At 42.7% G+C, this 27,379-nt stretch overlaps 1 long non-coding RNA gene across 1 annotated transcript in view; it reads right to left on the bottom strand.

Moving 5' to 3' along the window:
• The window catches only part of LOC132402170 (uncharacterized), a 58,101-nt gene extending 46,110 nt beyond the window's left edge, over nt 1-11,991 (bottom strand). The window contains exons 1-3 of the long non-coding RNA XR_009514822.1: nt 11,485-11,991; nt 9,890-9,984; nt 4,057-4,184 (exon numbers count right to left, since the gene is read on the bottom strand). This is a non-coding gene — a long non-coding RNA (uncharacterized LOC132402170). The remainder of the gene's footprint in view (nt 1-4,056; nt 4,185-9,889; nt 9,985-11,484) is intronic.
• Nucleotides 11,992-27,379: the final 15,388 nt, after the last annotated feature.

Genomic DNA, 27,379 nt, shown 5'->3' with positions numbered 1-27,379 from the left:
GTTCTGCTCTTGGCAGATGGAGCAGAGGTGCTACAGGAAGTGGTCCTCCAACTTACAGCGCGTCTCACCAATACAGAAGATGCAGCATCAGAAGCACCGGATACATTAGACAAACCCAGCAGATTCCCAGGTGAAGAATTGCCTCACCTAGATGGACTACTTGGGGCCCTGAATGGAGGTGAGAGAGGAGGTGAATGGGGAGGTGTAATACTTTGGATTCTTGCAGGGATACGTGTCGGAAGGGAGATAGGTGGAGTGGGACGGATGGAAGGGGGATACCACATTCAACGAGGTGCAGAAACACCTGAGAGTGATTGTACATAAACCTTTGGCGATGCTAGAACACATTGAGAAAGGTTTAAACACACACAGGATCCCTGGTATTATTAATACAGTACAATAACCTTTATCAAGCATTAGTTAACTCTCAGATGGAATACTATGTTCTTTTACAGGCATATATATGTGTAGGACATATCCCACACCCACATATCTGTCCTCTGTCTTTTCTGCTGCCAGAATGAGGGTAAATGCAAGCTAAAAGTACAGTATCGCAGAAACCTGTTAGTTAATGCTGGATTCTCCAACTTCCATTGAATAGTGAACCCTCTGTCTCTTTTCTCTACTCTTGACCTGCCTAGTTCCTCCTGCACTCACCTCAGCCACCATCATACTGCCCTCCACCATCTCCATCTGCCCATCAAACAAAAACTCCTTCTGCTTAATCCCCTCCCTTACTACTACCACCTACCCTCCCATCTTCCCACTCCTATTTCATGCTGTACAGTATCAGATTTCATCATCTTCAGCCCTTTGTCACTTCCAGCTATCACACCCCAGCTTGGGGTACTGTTTCTATTCTCCCTTCCGCTATCTGCCAAATAAACCCACCCTCACATGGATCCACCCTTTGCCAGCTCTTTCTCCATCCCTTCCCTCTACCTTTTCATACTGGTTATCTCCCCTCTGTCTTTCAGTCCAGGTGAAGCGTCTCAGCCCAAAATGTTGACTGTCCACTTCATTCTCCAAATGCTTCTTGACCTGTTGAGTTTCTCCAGCTTTTTGTGTTTTGCACAACAGTTAAACAAGACTATGAAAACCTTGGAGAGGGTTTAAAAGAGCAAGTAGGGGATCTCATTGAAGCCTATTGAATACTGAAAAGTGTAGATAGAGTTGATGTGGAGAGAATGCTACCTGTGGTGGGTGATTCTAGGACCAGAGAGTATAATCTCAGAATAGAGAGCTGTTCATTTAAATCAGAGATGAAAATGAATTTCTTTAGTCAGAGGGTGGTGAATCTGTGGAATTCATTACCAGAGGTGTCTGTGGAGGCCAAGCCACTGGGTATATTTTAAGCATAGGTTGATAGGTTCTTGATCAGTAAGGGCAGCAAAGGTTAAGGGGAGAAAGCAGAGGAATTGGTTTGAGAGGAATAATAAATCAGCCATAATGAAATTGTAGAACAGACACAATGGGCCAAATGGCCTAATTTCCACTATGTCTTATGGTTTTATGTGCTATTATAATATAAGGAACAGACATAAATTTATTGTGTGTCCTGTCGTAAGTTAAAGCAATGTATCCAAATGCACCTCATAATCTCAGAACATATCCTTCAGCGCTATCTCAGTTAATCATTCACTATACGGTTTCAATGTAAGCAATCTGGACAGAGGGATCAGGGAAGATTTATTGTCCACAAGTGATTGAAAGGACTGTGTGAGGCACTCTTGAAAGTGCTGAACAAAGAAGAATGGGAATTAGGTTCAATATCACCAGCATTTGAACTTTACAATGAAATACGTGATCAATAAATATAGAGAAAAAAATATCAATTGCAGTAAATATATATATAATAGTTAAGTTAAAATAAGTAATGCAATAAAAACAAATATAAAAGTAGTGAGGTAGTATTCATGGGTTCAATAACCATTCAGGAATTGATGGCAGAGGGGAAGAAACTGTTCCCGAATTTTTGAATGTGTGCCTTCAGGCTCCTGTACATCCTTTCCTATGGTAACAATGAGATGAGAGCACGCCCTGGGTCTCTGTCAGGATGTGAAAAGAAACTGGAGAAGTGATTGGAGGAATGAGAAAGAAACAGGTTTAGTCCCAGGATCAGCGCATGGAATCATCATCGCACTAAAATCAGAAATGGAAGCAAATCAACCCAATGAGACTATGTGAGCTCTTTGTAATACACTTCTGTGAGTGCCCGTACTCCCCAAAGCCCTGCAAATTATTCTTCCACAAATGTCTATCCAACTCCCCTCTAAAAGCCCATGATGATTGTGATTCACCACCCTTACAAGCTGCATTTCAGAACATAAAAGTCCTCTGAAAAAAAATAATCACACAACAATGGAACAAGGAGCACGGAATATCATTAGTGCATGTATGAATGATAAACACTGCTGCATACTGGATAACTCCATAGTAAGTTCTTTCTGAGGCTGATTTGATCAATAAGAGCATAAGACATGGGAGCAGAATTAGGCAATTTGGCCCATCAAGTCTATTCCACCATTCAATCATGGTTAATTTATTAAATCAATATGTACAGTAGATTTGTTATTTATTATGTAAGAGTGTCATTCTTTTAGATCAATTGGAAATGAGTTGCAGTCCACAGGTTCCCCCTGTTCTCTGGACACTTGGCTATTTCCCCAGTTTTCTTTTCCATACACAATGCCCAGGTTGGCTATCTGGACTGCAAGCTCTGGGAATCCTTCTCAAAGCCTCTTTTTGGAATTCTTTAAACTGCCTCTATAATCCAGCTTTTGATTATCAGTACTAACGCTCAGTACTAACGCTATTCTTTTGTGGCTCTATGTGAAATCTTGTTTAATATTGTTACTATCTAGTACCTCGGGAAGTTTTCCTGCATGAAAGTTATTTTACCATTGCAAAATTGTGTTGTTAATTCAACAGGGTTGCTTGCCATGTAAATTATTACCTATTATATAGAATAAAAATGTATTTATTTATGCATGATTATAATTCAGCATGTAATAGTTAATGTATATTTACTCTTGAGGCTAAAGAATATTAAATAGTTCTGTTCTGATTTGCTGTTGCATACTGTGATTAATGTTTATTTCCTGTGAATCTGAAATATTCCATTTAGACAATTTTAAAAAGGTAATTATCTGATGTTCCTGGCTCTGAAGAAATACTTGTATTAACATGCATCATTAAAATTCAATGGAGGTTGTGCACTGCATTACCAAAATGAGATCTATGTCCTAGATCCAATATTAAAAGGGAACTCATCCCTACATAAGGTCAGACATTTTTGATTATTTACAGAGCAAACAAGGGCAGTCGAGAGGCTTCCAGCTCAATCATCAACAGTGCAAGTCATGCCTCTATGGTTGTGGCTTAATGGAAACTCATCCTTTTCTTGAATACCTAAATAATCTACCAAGTCTCTCCTGCAGACTGGATCTCTGTAGGTACAAGAATAGTCAATATCTACTTTTATTGCCTTTAAATTTCTTTGTTCTTCCACTTCTTTCACCTTTAGAAGGAGCCCATTGAAACCCACTGAAGAAGGGTCTCAACCCAAAATGCTCCCTTCGATAGACGTTGCCCAACTTGCTGAGTTCTTCTAATATCTTGTATGTGGTTTTTTTTCACCAGACTTTTGCTATTTTTCCCAATGTCACTGAGTGGCCATGTGCCATAGTTTATTTAGTAATATGCCTGTGCAATACTTTTAGTGATATTACAACAGAAAGGGTGCCATGTAAATGTGAGTTGGGCTTGTAGAGACTGTTGTTCTTTCAGTTGACACTATTATTGCCAATGAGGTAAACACTAACTGAGTAGAAACCAGGATCCAAACTGATATTGTTTTCATTGAAAAGCATACTATGAGTACCTGCCATCACAACGATGCTATCCTTAACCAGTCACATACATGATTATAGTACAAGGAAATTTGAAGTATATTGAGTCTTGTTCTGAGCTGTTGCACTGCACTCAGCAATGGGCATACCTGAAGAAGAACGTACATATTTTGGGAAGATTGAAGTAAGAACATTTGAATGATACCATGGTTTAGATGATTGAAGATGCATAAATGCTGAGCTCCTCTTGAATTCTTGGAGAGAAGAGAGTGATCTGATCAAGGTAAATCCACTATTGTAAATATTTACCGAGATGGATGTGGAATTTTTTCCCTGTAGGAAAGGAATAGAGATTGCAACAAGTAACCTAAATATTATATCCATTAATATCCATTGATGTTTCAAATGACAATATATTTCCACAGGTACATGAATGAGCAAGGCATGGAGAAATATGGATTTAATGCAGGCAAGTGGGTTAGTATAGGTAGGCATAATGGCCATAGATGGACCAAAAGGCCCTTTTCTATGCTGTACAATTCTATGACCGACTCTGCAATATTCAGTGTGGCTGAGATCTGGAATCACCTCCTCCCAAAATTTTCAAGACTGAGATCCTTCGATACTTTAATTGGGCAGAACTATGTAGGGATGTTAATGAAGATCATCTGGAAGTAAATCATGCCACACCGAATGTTAGAACATGGTCAAGAGAGTGAATGTCTAGACCTGTTACTGGTGCTCCTGGTTGCAAAGTAGTTGATTCTTTCTTCCCTCAGATAGCTTTGCAAGCAACACAGCCACACCAAAGAGCACAAATGGCAAAAATATTCAGCTTTCAAAAAGAAAGTTCAAAGGTTCAAAGGTACATTTAATGTCAGAGAAATGTGTCCAATATATACCCTGAAATCCTTTATCTTTGCAACCATCCACAAAAAATGAAAGACTGCCCCAAAGAACGAATGACAGTTAAATGTTAGAACCCCAAAGTCTCCCCCAGCTCCCCTCCCACCTGCGCATAAGCGGCAGCAAGCAATAATCCCCGTCTCCCCCACCAACAAAAAAAAGCATTGGCAACCACCACCGAGCACTCAAGTGTACAGCAAATTAGCAAAGACACAGACCTGCAGTATCTCAAAGACTACCCATTCACTGCATATCCGACATACCACAGGCTCTCCCTCTCCCGAATAACAGAGAATCCACTATTCTCAGATAAAGAAGTGAGGATTTCAAACCCATCTGTTTTCAGAAGGTGTTGAAAAGGAGATATTTGCACAGGATCTGGCAAAAAGCACAAAATGTAAGCTGTTTTCTTTCCCGAGCATAATTGATTGTGAGAACGTGACAGACATACATTTGCTATTGTGCCCATGTAATTTCTTTAACATGGCATCCATTGTATCCTGGATAATGGACTCCCTGACAGAACACAGCATGCTCAGCTTCAGCACTGGGACCCCACAGGGGCCTGTATTAGTTCCCCGCCTGTTTACCCTGTATACCTCAGACATTAGATTATTAACTGAATCATGTTGTCTGCAGAAATTCTCAGATAGCTCAGCAATAGTTAGGTGTATAAAGGGAGGATGGAACGATGAATACAGGGCCCTGGTGGAGGACTTTGTCAAATGGTGCAAGCTGAATCATCTGCAGCTCAACATCAGTAAGACAAAGGAGATGTTGATGGTCTTTAGGAAGACTAAGCCTGCACTGCTTCCTGTTATTATTGATGGTGAGGACCTACAAGTAACTAGGGGTGCACCTGGATGACAGACTTGAGTGGAACACCAAATCAGAGATTGTATACAAGGGCCAGAGTCAGCTCTACTTCCTCAGGAGACTGAGGTCCTTTGAGTATGCAGGCCTTTTCTTCACATGTTCTACCAATCTGTTGTCACCAGTACAATCTTCTATGTGATGGTGCGCTGGGACAATAGTATCAACACAGGTGATGCCAACAGGCCCAATAAACTGATTAGAAAGGCTGGCTATGTTATAGAAGTCAAGCTGGACACACTGGAGGCTGTGCTAGAACAAAGGACCCTACAGAAAATCCTGGCAGTTCTGGACAATGTTTCTCACCCTCTACATGCCACCATGGCTGAACAGAGGAGCACTTTTAGTAATAGACTAAATCAACTGTGCTGCTCCAAAGAGCTCGATATGAGGCCCATTCTTACATCGGCCATTAGGCTTGATAACGAGTCAACCTATAGCTGGGGAAATGATGACCCCCTCCCGTTAGACTATTTGAAGAAACTTTTTTTTATTGTTTCTACTTGTCTTCTGATATTTATATCTGTGCACTTGTAATGCTATTGGGCCTCTGTAATATCCTTCGAGATCAACAAAGTATCTACCTATTTAATGAATTCAATAGTGAACTCCACAACCACAAAGAGAAATAAAGATCCTACTTAGCCACTGGCCACATGTCTGACTTTTGTGGCTTCAATGTACCTGAGTTATTAATTTTGCTCCATTGAGATATTTTTGAGGTTGTTAAACACAACCACTAAGAGGTCCATAATCCTTCTCTTACATCATATGAACTGATTAACATTGATTTGAGGAGGTGAGTGGATACCAGCTGGATCGCAGTTGACAGCAGTAAAGGACTCTATCAGTTAAATATAAACACTTCGCAGTTTTCCATTTTGCTAAAAGCCTGACCCAATCTTGTCTATTTAATTGATTAGTTGTTACAATTTGTTCTTTTAAAGAGATGGAAAAACAAATGCAGCTGCATAGTTAAGGTCACATGAAGCACAAAAGCCAATCAAAATATTCAAAGCAATGGAGCACATGAAACAAACCAGATTACTGCAAATTGTTTACTCTTGCAAAATGTACAACAGTTGGGGACACTTGTTCCAACATGGTTACTTTTTATACAATTAATCTTCTAATTAACAAAGGATGAAGACCTTCCCCAAGGCTGTGTATAGTGAAAGAACAGTGATTCAATATTGCCAAACAGGGAGCGTGTAACACTCAAGAATTTAGAAGCATGAGAAACAAATATTCTACAGTGCGTGTGTATTACCAAAGCAGAAGTTTATGTCAGAGGTGATATAATGAAGTAAGCGGAGTGCAATGGAGAATTTGCAAGCAGGACCATGTCATAGTGGAAAGAACAGCTGAAAATCAGAAAGTTAAATACTGATAGACTGATGGAAAATAAATTCAATATATGGGAAAGGCATGGTCTTTACTCAGCTTAATGACATTTATTTCCAGTCAAAAATAACCTAAATTATTTACATGAGTATTAGCACTGAGTGGGACTGTAGAACATTTGAGTGTCTCTTTGCCACAGGACTCATTCTGCCACAAAGGGACTAGTAAAAATAACATAAAACAGTGCAGCATAGGAATAAGTCCTTTGGCCCAAAATGTTGTGCCAAACTAATTAAGTGAATAACACCTCATCTTTTCTGCCTGCACATGGTCTATATCCCTCCGTTGCTGAACATTCATGTGTCTTCGAAGAGCCTCTTAAATGATTCTATCATATCTGCTCCCAGCACCACACTCAGCTGCATATTTCAGACACCCACCTCCCACTGTGTAAAAGCAATCTGTCCCGCACATCTCGTTTGTAGTTTCCCCTCTCATCTGAAATGCATAAAGGTGTGAATCCTCCACTTTCAGCATGTCAAGGCCATTTGTGTTCCTGCCTTCACATGTGCGACTGGATGAAAGCGTGAAACCATTTCTCTCAAACAAGAGAAAGTCTGCAGCTGCTGGAAATCCAAGCAACAGACAAAATGTTGGAGGAACTCTGCAGGTCAGACAGCATCCATGGAAAAGAGTACAGTCGATGTTCTGGGCCAAAGCCTTTTAACAGGTCTGGAGAAAAAAAGATAAGGAGTCAGAGTTAGAAGGTGGGAGTGGGGAGGAAGAACCACAAGGTGATAGGTGTAGGGGTAGGGATGAAGTAAAGAGCTGGGAAGTCAATTGCAGAAAGAAATTCAGGGCTGAAGGAGGGAGAATCTAATAGGAGAGGACAGAAGACCATGGAAGAAAGAAAAGGGGGAGGAGCATCAGAGGGAAGAGTTGGGCAGGTAAGGAGATAAGGTGAGAGCGGGAAATAGGAATGGGGAATGCATAAGCAAGGGTGGGGCTTTACCAGAAGTTCAAGATATCGATGTTCATGCCATCGAGTCGGAGGCCACCCAGATGGAATGTAAGGTGCTGCACTTCCAACCCGTGTGTGGCTTCATTGCAGCAGCAAAGGAGGCCAATGACTGACATGTTGGAAAAGGAATGGGAAATGGAAATAAAATGGGTGGCCACTGGGAGATCCCACTTTTTCTTGCAGACGCAGTGTAGATGCACAGAAAAGCGGTCTCCCAATCTACATCAGGTCTCACCGATATACAGGAGGCCACAGAAGGAGCACCAGATACAGCAGATGACCCCCAACAGGCTCCCAGGTGAAGAGTCGCCTTACCTGGAAGGACTGTTTGGCACCCTGAATGGTAGTAAGGAAGTTGCTGTGCTTAAGGATAAATTCCAGGAGGGAGATCAGTGGGGAGGGGTGAATGGACAAGTGAGCAACCCCTGCAGAAAGTGTGGGAGGGAAAGATGTTCATCGTGGTGGGATCCCATTGGAGATGGCAGAAATTATGGAGAATTGTGTGCTGGACGTGGAGGCTGGTGGAGTGGTAAGTGAGGACAAGAGGAACCCTATCCCTGGTGGGGTGGTGGGAGGATGGAGTGAGGACAGACATGTGTGAAATGGAAGAGATGCAGGGTGAAGGCAGCATTGATGGCGGAGGAAGGAATGCTCCTTACTTTGAAGAATAAGGACACTTCCTTCGTTCTGAAATGAAAAGCCTTATCCTGAGAGCAGGTGCAGCAGAGACGGAGGAATTAAGAGAAGAGGATGGAACTTTTAAAAGTAACAGGATGGGAAGAGGTATAGTCCAGATAGCTGTAAGAGTTAGTGGGGTTATAATAGACATCGGTAGATCAGCTCTCTCTCGAGATGGAGACAGATCGAGAAAGGGGAGCAAGATTTCAGAAATGGACCAGGTAAAATTGAAGGCAGGGTGGAATGTTGCATGCAAAGTTGATGAAGTCAATGTGTTCCGTGTGAGTGAAGGAAGCAGCACCAATGCAGTCACTGATGTAGTGTAGGAAAAGTTGGGGGGGGGGGGTGACACCAGTATAGGTTTGGGACATTAATGTTTCATGTAGCTGACTGAAAGGCAGGACTCATATAAATGCCCATGTCTATACGTTCTGTTTACAGTGGGAAGGTCCAAAGGAGAACCATTTTTCTGTTGCTTCTTTGTCCTCACAATGTTATTCGTGGTGCTGAAGAATCTAGCAAAAGAGGTTATCAACAACTACACAAACATACTTACATAAGAGATTCTATAGGTGATGGAAGTCTTGAGCAACACACACAAAATGTTGGAGGAACTCATACAGAGAGAAATAAATGGGTGACATTTGGTTTTGGCCCCAAAGCTCAACTTCATATATGTTGCCTATATTGATGATTTCCTCCTATATTTTGTATGTGGTTAATGAAAATGTTCCTCACTGACAATTCTCTTAAGTAACACACTCAAAATGCTGCAAGAACTCAGCAGGTCAGGCATCATCTATTGACAGGAATGAACAGTTAACATTTCAGGCCAAAGCCCTTCATCAGGACTGGAAAGGAAGGATGATTCTCTTAAACTGGATTGTGAATAATCCTCTAGCAAACCTCTACCATTATTTATTCCTCAAGCAACTTCATTAAATCAGATTATTATCCCACTATTACATTATTTTCAGTGAAACATTGGTTTGTACAAATTGCCTGTAAAATACCATTGTAAGTAGTAATTGTTTCATTGGGTGTGAAGCACTTAACACTATCTGGAGGCCAAGATAGGCGATGTGGAAAATGCAAGGTCATTCCTATAATTCCTCCCACACAAAACCAAATGTAATTATAGTGTCCCAGGCAACAGTGTTGAATATCACCATGCCAGTCACTCAAAAACTGTCATGCCAGCTTCACTTGTACTTACTGATTCTCACCAGCAAACAAGAGTAAATCTGCAGATGCTGGAAATCCAAATAACATGCACAAAATGCTGGAGGGACTTAGAAGGCCAGGCAGCATCTAAGGAAAAGAGTCAACAGTCAACATTTTGAACCAAGACACTTCATCAGGACCACAGAAAAAGGATGAGGTGGGGGGAGAAGAGGAAGAGGTACAAAGTAGGGGGAAGTGAAACTAGAGTAGAGGGAGGGATGAAGTAAACTGGGAAGTTGATTGGTGAAAGAGATAAGGGGCTGAGAAGGGGAATTTGATAGAAGAGGACAGATGGCCATGGAAGAAAGGGAAGGGGGAACACACCAGAGGGAAATGATGAGCACATAAGGAGGTAAGGTGGGAGAGGGAAATGGGAATGGAAATTGATGAAGGGGGTGGGAAGCAATTACCAGAAGTTCGAGAAATTGATGTTCATGCCGTCAGGTTGGAGGCTACCCAGGCGGAGATGTTGCTCCTCTAACCTGTGCAGCTGGATCCATTCACGGCCCCAGACAGTCCTTTCAGGTGAGGTGACACCTCATCTATGAGGTCATCTACTGTACCTGGTGCTTCTGGTGTAGCCTAATGAGTATCGATGGGACCGAACATGGATTGGGAGACTGCCTCACTGAGCACCTTTGCTCCCTCTGCCAGAAAAGGCAGGATCTCCCAGTGGCCACCCTCTTTAATTTCATTTCCCATTGCAATATGTCAGTCTTTGGCCTCCTCTACTGCCGCAATGAAATCAGAGTCATGTTAGAGGAGCAACACCTTATATTCCTCCAATCTGATGCCATGAGCATCCAGTAATTGCCCCCTCACCCTCCTCTATTCCCCATTCCCATTTCCCTCTCTCACTTTATCCCTTTACCTGCTCATCACCTCCCTTGGGTGCTCCTCTCCCTTCCTTTTCTTCCATGGCTTTCTGTCCTCTCCTATCAGATTCTACCTTTTCCAGTCCTTTATCTCTTTCACCAATTGACTTCCTTGCTCTTTACTTCATCGCTCTCCCTCTCCCAATTTCATCTATTACCTACTACCTTGTACTTCTTCTGCCCTTGCCCCACCTTCTTACTCTGAAATCTCATCTTTTTTTCCCTCTAGTCCTGATGTCTTGGCCCAAAATGTCGACTGTTTTCTCTTTTCCATCGATGCTGCTTGGCCTGCTGAATTCCCCCAACGTTTTGTGTGTGATTCTCACCAGCACTGAACAACTAATTCAATGCAAATTTCTGCAGCATTTATGCTAGTTAAGGATGACATGCCTGATGATCTAGAAAATTAGCACTTCATTCAAGTCTGAGTTGGATTTCTTGGTCAGTAACATGTTAACCTGCCAGAGTAACAATGGCACGAGTCCAAATAGATTTTAAATCCCCGGTGTTGTGACTGTGATCTAAGTCACCGGGGAGATACTGAAGTTGGTGAAATAGAAGTCAAAGTTATTCATCATGACAAGCATGCATTCTTCTGGATACTACCACAAAACTCAAAGTACATCACATATTTATATTCAATAGAATTTCCATAGTTACAGTGACATTGTTTACTTCAATATCTTGTGTTGACATTGCTTCCTTTACATACCTGTAGTGACAGACTCCTCGGAATGTTCAAGCACCTTTACTGGGACAAAGGAGTTCACACAAATAATATCAAAGCTTCTGAATACAGGAATCCACAACCCCCAAAGTTAATGTTCCAGCTGACTCTCTGAGTACGCAAATCTCCTAACTATTGATAGATCAACTAATATCAGTCTAGTCTGCAAACTTCCCTGACGCTGTTTACAATGGTGTATATAATTTAGCCATGTTGCCTGGTTTGATGCAGGCCCAATTAATCTTGTCTGAGCAGCCTGCCCCATGCTGTGGGCCAGACTGTGCTCTACAGGCAGTATTGCTTATTTGCAAAGGTCTGTCTTTAACTTCAATTTACTGCTTGCAGTTTACAATTTACATTAGGGACTGAAGACTGGATCTTGTTTGAATTAAAATCTGCTATATTGACATAACTCCAAACAGTTTGACATGGAGAAATTATATGAACATTGCCTGGGATTCCTATGTAGATTATGATCATAATGCGTGCTGCTTGCTGTTTACAAATGGGTTTGCTGTGCTTCTGACTGGGTTCAGAGTTCAGTTTCCAGGGAACTCCACACTACTCGTTGATCATTGGTGGACAGAGAAGCCATGTGACTACCCCTGGCGCATGCAGGTGACCTTCGGATGCCTGGTCTTTCCAGATGATTGACAGTGAAACCTTTGGAGATAATTCCCAACTGTGATCCTCCACACATGACTGTGCAAAGAATGGAGGGGTATGAGCTGCAATTAGGTAAAGTTTGAATCCTTTGTGTGTGATATTTTTGACATATTCAAATAAGACTTAAATGTTTTAACTTAAAATTGAAAAGGTTAGCCTAGAATCTGATGCAAATACATTATAATGCAAGAAGTAATTTGAAAGTCACACAATGTCTGATAAGCCCAGAGCATAAGAGTATAAGAATAGGGGCAATGGTAGCTGACTGTGCATTCTTCATGGCTAATGTTCCAACTCAGGCCAGTTTTACTATTCCAAAATAGTTTGATTTTCTTATTATCCAGAAATTGAAGAAACACAATTCTGAGTGAACTCAGTAAATGAACAAGCAATCCCTCCAGGGTGGTGGGCACTTATGAATCACCTCTCTATGTGAAGAAACATCTTTTCCTCTCCATCATAGATGGCTTATCAATACATTTGAGAACATTAAATCAATTTACTCAAATTGCAAGGCTCTCCTCTTATCTATCTATCTAGCTGTCTGTCTATTAATTTAGAGATATAGCTCAGTAACAGGCTTTTCCTTCTCTTATTCTGGGATGGTGACCTCTGGTTCTAGATTCCACTCTTGGGAAAAAAAACGTCCTTGTTGTTTTCAACCCATCAAATCCATTAAGAATTTATGTACCTAGGAAGACTAGAATTAGTGATCAGTAAGGTTTTAGAGTCATTGATTCATGGAATGATACAGTGTGGAAACAGGCCCTTTGGTCCAGCTTCTCCATGGTGACAATGATACCTGTCTATCCCTCAAAACCTCTCCCATTCATGTTCCTGTGCAAATGTCTTTCAACTGTTGTTACTGTACCTGCCTCAACCACTTTCTCCATCAACTTTTTTTCCATATGTACCACTCCACACATGAAAAAGTTGCTTTTCAGATCCTATCCCACTGTCATCTTAAAGTTCTGTCACATTTCAAACACATTGGACCAGAAGAGTCTATTGCCATGCTGTATCTCTAAGTTAATAGACAGACAGATAGATAAATAAGAGGAGATCCTTACAATTTGATTAATTTGTTTTTAAAATTATAAAACATTTTGTTAAGTTTAATATATTTGATGCAGTCTACAAGAACATCGCTAAAGCCTTTGAGCCTTTGACAAGGTTCCATATAGGAGAATAGTCAAAAGGTTAGAGGCTGTAGGATCCAGGGCAAGTTGACAAATGGATCCATACTTGGCTTGGAATAGGAGAGAGAAGTTGGAGGATTGTGCTGTGATTGGAAGGACTGTTGCCAATGGTGTGCTGCAGAGGTGGTACTAGGTTCTTTGATAGTTTATTATATATATTCAGTATCACCAAGTGAGATGAAAGTTGCTAAAATTCTTGACCATGAGGAGGTTAATGAAAGCCACAGAATTATATTGATCTGTTGATTAAAGACTAGAGAAATGACAGATGAAATTTAATGGTGTGAGATGCTGAACATTGGGAAGTCAAATAAGTGTCAGACATACATAATGAATGGTAGGGCTCAAGGGAGTGTTGAGGAACAGAGGGACCTCCGTGTCCAAATCCGAGCACCAACAGATTAGTATAGTGATGAAGATGGCAAATAGTATAGCTGCCTTCATCATCCAGATGCAAAGAGTATAAGAGTAGCAAGGTTAGACCACCTGTTTATAAAGCATTAGCTACAGCACAGCTGGGATAGGTTAGTACTTGCTGGTCGGTATGTGCATTGTGGGCTGAAGTCCTTTTTCTGTCCTATATGACTTTCATTTAACAAGTTTCAATGATTGAGAGAATGTAGACCTTGCCTACTTAGTTACACTTCACATAATAAATCAGTCATCAGAATATCTATCTCGCAAATCTTCACAGGACTTCCACCCTGGCAAGTATATCTTTTTTGTGTACTTACACCAAAACTGTATGCAGTACATCAAGGTGAGTTCTCCCCAAGGCCCTATGTAATTGAACAAGACATCTAGTCCTATACTCAATTTCTCTGATTAAAGCCAACCATTTGCATTTGATTAAGAAGAAACACTGCAAGTCCTTCATGTTTTGTTGCCACAATTAAAACTGATACAACATATTGTGTTGTTTTGAATAAAAGGTCTGCATTGTTATGAGGAGAATTTAATATTTGAAGTTAGATAACAGAGACATTAAAATGAGTTGTTCAGATTGCACTGATGTAAATGACGGTTCCATGACTAAAAAAGAACCCTGAATCAGGCATCTTGCTGATGACTCTCCCAGAACAGCAATTACCTTGGAAGGATGTAAATGAATCTTCCTCAACTAATTACAGTTCAAAAAAACAATTGTAAAACAAATTCCTTGAGTGAAGAAAGCTTTTAAGAATGTGATAAAGGATTAACTTGTCATATTAGTTTTATCCATTTCAACTTCTCAACAATGTGCTCTGTATTTTCTTTAACAATTTCTGGTGCTTCATTAGCCATACATTTCATATGATCGATTGTATTTTTATCCTACCTGCTATGCTTCCTGAAATTAATTTTGCAGCAACTATTTGCCACTACTCAGAAGTCCTTCCTTTTGATTACTCGACCTGCACTGACTCCTGACAAATAGATGTGGAGAAGTGCCACAGCCACTGACAGAATCAGTCATATGCAGAACACGGGCATTTCACAGAACCACCCATCCTTGGCCACATAGTAGCTTGTAGCATTTAACAAACTTGACCCCAAGGACATAGTTGGAAGTTACCTAAAGGATGATTTAACTGCTGCAGTCCATAAAAGAACAGTCCTGTAGACAACATGGCTGATCAAGCAGGTAGTAGGGCCAACATGAGCCATCCCTCCGGAACACTCTGTCAAAGTATCAAATGGCGATGAGTGGATAGATAGATTAAGTAATGTTTTTCAAAATGTGGATTGGTTAATAACTTAAGTGCATTAAAAAGGTATAATTATTCATTGCTTGGATAGCTCATAGATTCAAGGAATGTGTGGACTTATTGTTGGTTGTTTGTCCATTGTCATTGATGAAGACTTCAATACCATGATGATGATGGCGATAGTATCACTTGATTTGGATTTAAGTGAGGGAGAGTTGCGCAGCATCAGCCTCACTCTCTCTTCCCAATTCCCATCTGAATCCAATGGCAACACAAGTGTCGAGACAGCTGGAGATGGGACTAGGCGCAGTGGATGACCAGGACATTTTCTGTGTCTTGTTGTGCTCTATGCATTCCATGACGCTTGCAGAGACAGCCTTCTTGACCGTTGGACCTTCCATTGGTCTCATCCGCTCAGTCCGTCAGAGTCTCGCTTCACATGCTGGGATAGACAACTCCTTATCTCACCGAGAGTTTGAGACCTGTTGGCTATCCTCACCTGGTTTAGCCAGCTTGTTGAAGCCGTTGCCTGGGGTGTAGCCGCGGTCACGTGCAAACAGCTACGGGGAGCCACAAATGAGAGCTGAGTGCCAGGTGGCGACCAAAGGTGGACAAATTGACTGAAAAGGATGCAACATGTTCCTCCAGCAGAGTTGCGACCCATCCCTGACACCCCATACACACCATTGTTAACTCATTGTTAAATCCTTAACAAAACACAATGCCACAAGAACAGCCATTTCTTCTGTTGGAAAATGAGAGTGAAAGGGAACCTTATGGAGTTAAGAAGCTCTCAAAGACAGAGAGGAGATGGCTTCGAAAGAGGGCTAGCCAAAACTGACTAGTAAAAGGTAAAAAGCTATGGTTGTTGTTCATTTTGAATTTTATAGATAATGGCAAGTGTGTTTCGGATCTCAGGAAAAGGAATAGCTTTTCCACCCTCCAACATGCACTCACAAAACATTCGAGAAGCTCAACAAGTCAGGCAGCATCTTTGAAAGGGAATAAACAGACAGCATTTCAGGACGAGACTCTTCATCAGGACTGGAAAGGAAGGGGATGGAGCCTGAATAAGATAGTTGGGGGAGGGGGAAGGGGTTGGCAGGTGATAGATGAAGCTATGTGAGGGGGGAAGGTGAAATAAAATGAGAAGCTGGAAGAGGTAAATGCTGAGGTACTGCTTTTACTTATTGGGATATCTATCAATCACATCGGAGCAACCCAGTTCATGTGGCTTGACAAGGTTAAGCACGATGACTGTTGCTATTAATGCTGATGGTTAAAATTGTTATACTAATTGATACTAATTAATTGTCATTTTTTTCATGGGTGGTGGGGTGGAGAATTATTTCTACCAAAGGAAGTGTAAAGTGCTCCTTCCCTCCGTTAGCCGGCTTGGGCAAGGTGTAGCATCTGCTTAGCCAACCCCCCACCCCCCCCCCCCCCACTTCCCGATCAGGGTCGTGTGAAACCATGGGAGCAGGTGGTGGATGGTCATAAAAACAGCTGATGCATATCACAAGTTCTGGTTCTGCGACCACTGACAACAGGAAGATGATCTCTGAAGGGTATTGAGAATGGCTGGGGTCACCCATCTTGTTGACACTGCCCAGAAGAGGGCAATGGCCAACCACTTCTGTGTAAAAAAATTTGCCAAGAACAATCATGGTCATTGTCATATTTTGTAACTTTAAAACATTAAACTAATTCAAAGGAAAGCACAGAGCCTGAAAATACAGGTGTAACCATTTTTATTTTTAGTGAGTTACACACGTATCACATGTGCAATTAATTTTTACATATAACCCATAGTAAGTTATTTAAACAAATAAGAATGCTTAATCAAATATATATATACAAGAGCACTCAAATATTATTGAAATTTTAAATATACAACTTTCCTCCTTGCTTTGCTATAAACTCCAACTCAGTACAGAATGCATCTCAACTATATAGTACAACTGCCATATACAGGTATCCACAGCATAGTCAATATGGGGTCTCTGGGCATACAGCTGTATATCTTCCGACTCCCCCGATGACACATGTATCTTCTGCCATGACACTGTCCTTTTATCCACCTATCTCCAGAGCCCTAAGATCCTAAGTCTCCAAAAGCGAGCCGAACTCTTGGGCTGAGCCCTTGGCATGCCGAACAATGGCCAGGAGTGAAACCTCAAGAGCGGGTCCCATTCCCGCAAAGAACCACAGTCAGCGCGTAACTCCAGGTCAGGGTCTTCGAAAGAACCCTGAAAGGGAAAAATAGAGGTATTAAAGATGGAAGTAGGGATGTTTCCGAAGATGCAAGCAAAGGAGTTGCCATTGACCCCCCCAAGCTCCCAAGTTTTAGTTTTCTCAGCCAATCACATCCCCACAATGCCAGTCCTTCTGTTTTTACCACACATAAGATCAATGAGGTTTGTTGGTTGTTGTATTTCAGAGTTATGAATGTCATTCCTACAGGAGTTATCTTTTCTCCAGTATAAGATCTTAGTTGGATATCTGCAGGCTTCACTTTCTGTCTTTAAAATGCCGCTCAAACAACTCATTTTGTGAATTGACTGAAACTGCTGAAGCAGTGTCCAATTCCATTTTAATTAATTTGCCATCCACTTCTGGTATTAGCCATATTGCTTGTCTATTGTTAATTTTCACACAGTGAATCTTAAGGCTATACAGTATTTTGTCATTCTCACCAGTATCAGATTTTTCTTCAACAGCAAGCAGCTTAGAGCTCTTTTTGAAACTGCATCTTCACTTTTTAGCCTTTGCTCTTCCCTGAGCAATGCATCTATTTTTGTCTGTATGACATACTCATTGCATGTGACCTCATTTATTGTATTCTCTGCAAGTTTTTCCTTTAAACCTGCCTTTATTTTGTGTATGTGAGCCCCTGCCACAATGTTTCTCGTTGGTTATTTCATTTGCTTCAAAATACTGTTCCAATAGCTCAGTATACATTAACCAATTATCCATTGTGTAATCAAACTCCTCAATCTTTTCACTGTAACAGGCCATTTCTAATTTTTTTAAAAATTGATTGGTATCACCTGGTATTCACTCATTATGAACCATGAATTCTTTTGTTTCTGGCCTATTTTTTAAAAAAAACTCATTAGTGTCTTCCCTTCCAAAGACTGACTCTGCGCCTCCACATGCACTGGGCTGATCCTTTTAAATTCCACCTTCCTTGCAGAGTTTTATTTTGTTCAAATGTCTTGCTCTGCTTCAGCAGGTCTGTAGCCATTTCAGACTCATTTTAAAAATACCTGGTCACAAATGTTATACTTTGTAACCTCAAAACACTAAACAAATTCAAAGGAAAACATGGAGTCATGAAATATAGGTGTAACTTCATCTTTACTTTTAGCAAGGCATGTACAAATCACATGGTAGTGTGAAGGTGTATGCAATTGGCATATTTATATATAAATGCGTAATTAATTATTGAAGTATCAAATCCCAACAGTCAAGCCCATGATCGCCCATGTCACACAACACAGCACATAATGATGATGATGATGAATATCATTTCAGATGCGGTGAGCTGTATTAAAGTAACCTGGAATGAAAACCATGTGGATTTAAAAAGCTAAACAAGTTTTAATCTCAGGAATTTAAGACTGAACTGAACTTTTCACACTGGGTTTGAGCTGAAAGGAAATATTGAAAAAGTTGTTTACAAAAACATAAAATAGTACGACACAGGAACAAGTCCTATGGCTCATGCTGCTGTGCCAAAATTAATTAAGTTAATGATGCCTAATTAAACTGATCACTTCTTCTTGCCTTCTTGCACACAGTCCATATCCCTCCATTCTCTGCATATTCATGTGTCTATCTGAAAGCCTCCTAAATGCTGCTTTTCTACCTGCCTCTACCACCACACCTGGCAGCACATTCCAGACACCTACCACCCTCTGTGTAAAATAATAAATCACCCTGAAAATCTCCTTTGAACTTAGATCCTCTGTCCTGAAATACAAGCTCTTTAGTGTCAGCTATTTCGACTGGTGAAAAAAGGTATCAGTTGTCTATTTTTGCCTTTCATAATTTTGTCAGCATCTAGTAATTCACCCAACAGCTTCTATTGCTCCAGAGAAAAGGACATGATTGTCCATAAAGTTGTAGGAATACAAAGCTTAACACAAGAAATTCTGCAGATGCTGGAAGTAGAAAACAAAACACAAAAAAAAATCTCTGGTTCCGGTAAGATGGCAGTGTGCTCGAATGCAGCGGCTTCTACAGGTCAACAAAAGGTGCCAATGTCATTTTTTTAATGATTGTATCGTACTGCTAAACATTAAAAACTTAGAGTCCTGCAGGTCTACCACTTCAGTGAGTTGCTTATTGGCAGAAAAATGAAGGAGCTGCGCATTGTGCTGCTGCCTGTATCAAAGAAGGTGTACAGACTAATAGCAAGTGTCTGTCTTGTGGCTTTTCATGTGATCACAAGACCCTTTTGGACAATGATAATGTGGAATGCCACAAATTCAATTCACTGTTTTGTTGGTGGAGAGCAGGAGAGGACGGCGGAGGAGCTGAGTGGCCTTGGACAAAGTGCGGACTGGGCCTCAAGCCTGTTTTTACAACTACCAGTGGAGAATCATTGTAGCCAGTGCACTCCACTGGAGGTGGTGTGACATGGCATCCAGGTTGTAATTGGTGCTGACCCACCCAGCTCCAGCTTCGATTGGCAGAAAACAGGTTGAATTGTGGTCAACTTCAGATTTCTGCAGCATTCATGGCTCTGGTCTGGACTATCGTTTTGGTATGGCTGCATTTATGTGCTTGCTATCTTGTATGTATTGTGGATACTTTGTGCTGTGTGACTGTTCATATTGTGTTTTGCACCTTGACTCCCAAAGTAACACTGTCTTGTTTGGCGGTATTCATGAATGGGTGAATGACAAATAAACTTGAATTGAATTGAAATGCTGGAGGAACTCAGCAGGTCAGTCAGCATCCATGGAAGTAATCAGTTGATGTTTCATGCCATTACCCTTCTTCTGAACCCTGTACCTTATACACAACATCAAAAATATGAATAAATACATCTCACCTTAACTAAGAGAAATACTCACATTTGGTACACACATGCTTAACTTGCAAACACATATAGGCTAGACATTGAAATGAGCTCTCCTCGCTCATGCTAGTAGGCCAGTTAAGGAACTTCACAACCAGGCTATTCAGCCCTGTTAACTTACTCATGAAAATCAAAGTATCCTATTGTAAAGCACTACAAATTACTGATACTCGAGATTTACAAACAAGTATAAATGAATTTACATGGATATTTTCAAATATTATTCATCTTTCCTCACCAATCCTGGGAAAAGCATTCAAACAACAACACACACAAAATGCTGGTGGAACACAGCCGGCCAGGCAGCATCTATAGGGAGAAACGTTGTCGACGTTTTGGGCTGGGACCCTTCGTCAGGACTAACCGAAAGGAAAGATAGTAAGAGATTTGAAAGTCGTGGGGGGAGGGAAATGCGAAACGAAAGGAGAAGACCGGAGGGGGTGGGGTGAAGCTAAGAGCTGGAAAGGTGATTGGCGAAAGTGATACAGAGCTGGAGAAGGGAAAGGATCATGGGACAGGAGGCCTCAGGAGAAAGAAAGGGGGGGGGGAGCACCAGAGGCAGATGGAGAACAGGCAAACAACTAAATATGTCAGGGATGGGGTAAGAAGGGGAGGAGGAGCATTAACGGAAGTTAGAGAAGTCAGTGTTCATGCCATCAGGTTGGAGGCTACCCAGCCGGTATATAAGGTGCTGTTCCTCCAACCTGAGTTTGGTTTCATTTTGACAATAGAGGAGGCCATGGATAGACATATCAAGTTGGGAATGGGACGTGGAATAAAAATACGTGGCCACTGGGAGATCCTGCTTTTTCTGGCGGACCGAGCACAGGTGTTCAGCAAAATGGTCTCCCAGTCTGCGTCGGGTCTCACCAATATATAAAAGGCCACACCGGGAGCACCGGACACAGTATACCACACCAGCCGACTCACAGGTGAAGTGTCGTCTCACCTGGAAGGACTGTCTGGGGCCCTGAATGGTGGTGAGGGAGGAAGTGTAAGGGCAGGTGTAGCACTTGTTCCGTTTACAAGGATAAGTGCCAGGAGGGAGATCGGTGGGAAGGGATGGGGGGGGACGAGTGGACAAGGGAGTCGTGTAGGGAGCGATCCCTGCAGAAAGCAGAAAGGGGGGGAGGGAAAAATGTGTTTGGTAGTGGGATCCCGTTGGAGGTGGCGGAAGTTACGGAGAATTATACGTTGGACCTGGAGGCTGGTTTGGGTGGTAGGTAAGGACAAGGGGAACCCTATCCCGAGTGGGGTGGCGGGTGGATGGAGTGAGGGCAGATGTGCAGGAAATGGGAGAGATGCGTTTGAGAGCAGAGTTGATGGTGGACGAAGGGAAGCCCCTTTGTTTAAAAAAGGAAGACATCTCCTTTGTCCTGGAATGAAAAGCCTCATCCTGAGAGCGGATGCGGTGGAGACGGAGGAATTGTGAGAAGGGGATAGTCTTTTTGCAAGAGACAGGGTGGGAAGAGGAATAGTCCAGGTAGCTGTGAGAGTCTGTAGGCTTATCATAGATATCAGTAGATAGGCCGTCTCCAGAGATGGAGACAGAAAGATCAAGAAAGGGGAGGGAGGTGTCGGAAATGGACCAGATAAATTTGAGGGCAGGGTGAAAGTTGGAGCCAAAGTTAATGAAGTCGACGTGCTTAGCATGCGTGCAAGAGACAGCGCCAATGCAGTCGTCGATGTAGCGAAGGAAAAGAGGGGGGTAGATACCGGTATAGACTTGGAACATGGACTGTTCCACAAAGCCAACAAAAAGGCAGGCATAACTGGGACCCATACGGGTGCCCATGGCTACACCCTTGGTTTGGAGGAAGTGGGAGGAGCCAAAGGAGAAATTATTGAGAGTAAGAACTAATTCCGCTTAATGGAGGAAAGTGGTGGTAGAGGGGAATTGGTTAGGTCTGGAATACTAAAAAAAGCGAAGAGCTTCGAGACCATCTCGGTGGGGGATGGAGGTATATAGGGACAGGACGTCCATGGTGAAAATAAGATGGTGGGGGCCAGGGAACTTAAAATCATTGAAAAAATTCAAAGCATGAGAAGTGTCACTATCATAGGTGGGAAGAGATTGAGCAAGTGGGGGATAAGACAGTGTCAAGATATTCAGAAATGAGTTTGGTGAGGCAGGAGCAAGCTGAGACAATAGGTCTACCTGGACAGGCAGGTTTGTGGATCTTGGGTAGCAGGTAGAAACAGAAAGTGCGGGGTGTGGGAACTATGAGGTTGGTGGCAGTGGATGGGAGATCCCCAGAGCTGATAAGGTTGGTGATGGTATAGGAGACAATGGCCTGGTGCTCCTTTGTGGGGTCATGATCAAGGGGTAAATAAGAGGAGGTATCAGAGAGCTGTCGCTGTGCCTCGGCCAGGTAGAGGTCAGTACGCCAGACAACAACAGCTCCCCCCTTATCAGCAGGTTTTATAGTGAGGTTGGGATTGGTGCGGAGGGAGTGGAGAGCAGAGCGTTCGGAAGGAGTGAGGTTGGAATTGGAACAGGGTGTGGTGAAGTCAAAACGGTTGATGTCCAGTCGGCAGTAAGAGCAGATGAGTGTGAAATGGATGAGGGTAGCATTGATGGTGGAGGAAGGGAAGAATCTTTCTTTGAAAGAGGAGGACATCTCCTTCGTTCTGGAATTAAAAGCCTCTTCCTGAAAGCAGATGTGGCAGAGATGGAGGAATTGAGAGAAGGTGATAGTGTTTTTACAAGTTACAGAGTGGGAAGAGGAATAGTCTAGGTAGCTGTGCGAGTCCATGGGTTTATATTAGCCCATGAACTCTCACAGCTACCACTCCACCAGCCTCCGCATCTTTACCTACCACCCTCTGCATGCTCACCTGCCACCCCACCAGTCTGCGCTTCCTCACCTACCAACCTGCCAGCCTCTTTGTCCTCACCTACCACCCCACCAGCCTCCACGTCCTCACCTACCACCCCACCAGCCTGCGTGTCCAGCACATGATTTCAAAAGGTGTTTGAGAACAATAAACTTGCAGGTTTCTGAATTAGAACATGGTAATGTGACCTCTGCATGGCAATACTAGGAGCAGATATGCACCTGGAGCTTGTTCTGTGACATAATGGCACCATGGCACTCTTTCCCCGTATCTGTTATTGTAAAAGAGAGAGCAGCAGATGTATTGGATGACGCAGGAGCCAAGAACAGGTAGTATAAGTACAGTGATAAGTGTGACGCAGGTCGATTCCACAGCAACAAATTCAAAGCAAGGGTAATGATAGAGGGGGAAGAGTAGCTAAGTTTGGCTGCTATGTTATAAAGTCTTGTTAAGCTTTAAGCTAAACCCTTATTCCCTCCCCGTCTGCATGGTCTGCAGCCACATAAAAGCACCACTATGTGAACTTTGACTGTTCTAGCTTCAAGCCTTGGTTTCTGTACCTAAAGATCATCTGGAGTTGCTGTTAAGTGCCTTCAACAAGAACGCACAATTCATGACGAGCAAAAAATTGACCACAATTCCTGTCCCAAGGTACTCTGGGAAACTTGGTGTCAGTGTTGAAGTTCTTAAAAAATCTGAAGTTTGGAGAGGAAATCCTGAAGTAATGGTTTACAAAGACAGATTTATTTCTAGACTTCTACTTTGTGCCCGGTCAAGATTGTGCTGAGTTGCGGTCAAATTGCTTTCTTGGGTTTGAATGGATATTTGTGCAGACAGAGAGGGGAGTTAAGGGCCAGGTTAGGGTGTAGCAACATGGATGCTATGCAGTTAGATGTCAGGCTGGAGTCTAGGCTTCTGCTCTGTGCTCTGCATGCTGCATTTGAAGGCCTGCAAAGTGGACATGTGACAAAGAGCATTCATTGATAGATGTTGGGCAGGCAAGTGCTGTGAACGAAGAGCAGCAAGGATAATTGGCAAGAGGCCCTCCAAGGTCAGTCACTCTCCCCAGGATAGCAGGGTCTGCGAATGGAATTCAATGCAGGCAGGATGAATGAGAGCCAATGACCTAAGTCAGTAAGTTGGTGAGTCCAGAGTTCAATCATGGAGTTTGAGGCCCCATTAGTGGGAATCCTAGAGTTTATACCAAAGATGAAAGCCTAAAGGTTGAAGGACGAAGTCAGTGAGTCCTGAAGGCCAGGCCCAATAGCTGAAGCCCTGAGTCTGCAAGTCTGTGAATCCACTTGGGAAAGTGGAGGCCAGTGGTTGCAACTCTACGAGTTTACTAAAGGCTGGAGGTAGCTTCCCCTAGGTCGGAGGACTGTCTATACGTGGGGCCGGATGGAAGGAATGGAAGGGACTTGTTTTACTGTTGTTTTTGTGCTGTTAGTCTGTTGTTGGTGTTGTTGTGTTCTGTTTTGTTCTGCTGAATATTACGGGCATGCTATGTTAGCGTTGGAATGTGTGGTTGCACTTGTGGGCTTCCCCCAGCACATCCTTAAATTGTGCTTGCTGTTAACGCAAATGATGCATTTCGCTATATGTTTTGATGTACATATGATAAATAATTGAATCTGACTCTAAATCTGAATCAGAATAGGTCATCAACAAAACAACAAGATGTCTGGGGTACATCAGTTTCTGTCCTTAACAGACATTTGCAAGACTGAGTGTGCTGTCTTTACGACAGTTATTTAGTTTATAATATTTTTGCTTAGTAATTCATTCGATAGTATTTTCTAGTTAGAATTAGAAGTGTTTAAAGTATATTCATTGCATGTAAAATATATCGGCATGCGATGACGTCACATCCGGTTTCGCCGCATCTTGTGGGAAAATACCGGTTTGAAATTAGCGCGAGGGTGGGGGCTTACCACGAGGCTCACCTGAGCAGAAGTTGTTTTGCAGGCATGAGAAATCACAGTGAGAGCAACGCTGTAAGTTAATAGATAATCGATATGTTGAACTAAGATGTTAATGCCGATCCTGTTAGAAGTAACGACGGTCGATAATGTTTATGCTTTCGTTAGTTAAAGAGTCGCGGATAGTTTGCATGGAAGTGTATTTAAAGTAGTCAATGGAGCAGGTAAACTCTCCCTGTATACTGCACCTTAGTGTAATGTAGTTATAGTCACCTTTGCAAGTATTTACAATTGAAATGTGATATTAAGGAAGGAACAAATACTGTATCAATCTTGTATTGTTTTATCAACAGTTTTCACCATATGTTAATGTGAAGAGTGAACAGTAAATGGTTAATCTTGCTGCGATCTGGTTCTTATTAACTGTGGTTTATCTCGACGTTTAATTCGGCATTCGTGACACGCGAAGGAGAACGTTATAGTGAAAAAGCGGCATTATCAGGTGTTTCAATTGCTGCAATGTCAGCTCAATCCAGCATCAAGTCGACGCCGCCCAGCGACAAGGGCAGTAAACCGACATCAAGTAAGCCCACCCAGGCGTTATCAGGTGTTCCAAGTGCTGCAATGTCAGCTCGATCTGGGATCAAGTCGATGGCGCCCAGCGACAAGGGCAGTAGAACGACATCAAGTAAGTCCACACAGGCAAGAGCCAAGGCAGAAGCCGCCAAGGTGCGACTGCGTTACGCCAAACAAGAAGCAGTTTTGAAAATGAAACAGGCCACCAGAGAAGTCGAAATCCAGAAAGAAAGGGCCGCCAGAGAAGCCGAAAAGGCCGCCAGACAAACAGAAGAGGCTGCCAGAGAAGCCGAAATCCAGAAAGAAAGGGCCGCCAGACAAAGAGAAGAGGCTGCCAGAGAAGCCGAAATCCAGAAAGAAAGGGCCGCCAGAGAAGCCGAAAAGGCCGCCAGACAAAGAGAAGAGGCTGCCAGAGAAGCCGAAATCCAGAAAGAAAGGGCCGCCAGACAAAGAGAAGAGGCTGCCAGAGAAGCCGAAATCCAGAAAGAAAGGGCCGCCAGAGAAGCCGAAAAGGCTGCCAGACAAAGAGAAGAGGCTGCCAGTGAAGCCGAAACCCAGTTGGAAATGGCAAAAATATCGACAGAGTTGCAAGTGCTGCAGCTAGAAAGAGAAGAAGAAGCTGCCATGGCGGAAGCAGAGTACATAGAAGAACCTGAAGGGTCGCGTGATCTGACCGCAGTAAGATCTACTTTAGAAAGGACCAGACTGGAACGCACAAGCGACTATGTACAATATCAAACAGACTGGCAGGCTCGTCTCCCCTCTCCATACGTATTCGATAACTTCCCCAGCTACGAGGAACCTCAGAGAGTCACGATTGCATCACATCCATACGAGGAAGAAAATTTACCCTCGCGGCTCCGTGATGAAGTCAAGAATGAAAGAGCTGACAACCGATATTCCTTGACACCAAACTTACAAAGTTCGATGCAAAGAGACGCGGAGGTCGAATCCAGGATGGCAAATTCCATGAGAAACGTGCACTCTCAGTCATATAGGCGCCAACGTACTTCTCCAGCCCGCATGCCGCTTACAGCCGATCCCACGATGCAGTATTTAGCACGACGGGATCTCGTCACTTCGGGACTGTACCAGTTTGACGATAAACCCGAAAATTACCGTGCATGGTACTCCACATTCACCAACGCGATCGACGGAGTCCAGCTCAGTGCAACCCAAAGGTTGGACTTTATGGCGAAATGGCTGGGGAAAGAATCACGCGACCAGGTGAGACGCATACGTTCAGTGTACATCAATGAACCCGAACTAGCCTTAAGCAAAGCGTGGGAGAGAATTCGGGAGGACTATGGGTCCCCCGAAACTATTGAAGCGGCGCTATATCAACGTCTGGGAAACTTTCCTGAGGTGTCAGCCAAAGATCACATTAAGTTAAGAGAATTCGGAGATTTACTCATGGAGATCAAAGGTGCCAAAGAAGATGGCTACTCAGCTGGTCTAGTATTCCTAGATACTCCATTCGGGATTAGACAAGTCGTGGACAAACTTCCTTTTGGGCTGCAGGTCAGGTGGCTGTCCATTGCTTTAGATTACAAGGAAGAGCACGATGATCAACCACCCCCCTTTGAGCTGCTCGCTAGGTTTGTGTGCAGGGAGGCGAAGAAGCGAAACAACCCTAGCCTGGCGGGTCCAAGAACCAGTACGATTTACACCAAGCCAAGTAGATCCTCTTCGAATGTTTTCAACATTGATAAACCCATCTCAGTGCTCAAGACCGAAGCCCTTACAACTAGCAACGACCCTAGCAAGTATTGTCCATTGCATAACAAACCTCACCCCCTGAAAGCATGCAGAATGTTTAGGGAAAAACCCCTTGAAGAGAGGACGGCTCTTCTCAAGGAGAAAAGAATATGTTTTAGATGCTGTTCCTCAACCTCTCACCTCGCC

This window comes from Hypanus sabinus, chromosome 11, assembly GCF_030144855.1.
Source record: "Hypanus sabinus isolate sHypSab1 chromosome 11, sHypSab1.hap1, whole genome shotgun sequence".
Classification (NCBI taxonomy): Eukaryota; Metazoa; Chordata; class Chondrichthyes; order Myliobatiformes; family Dasyatidae; genus Hypanus; species Hypanus sabinus.
This window is presented reverse-complemented; position numbering and strand designations above follow the sequence as displayed.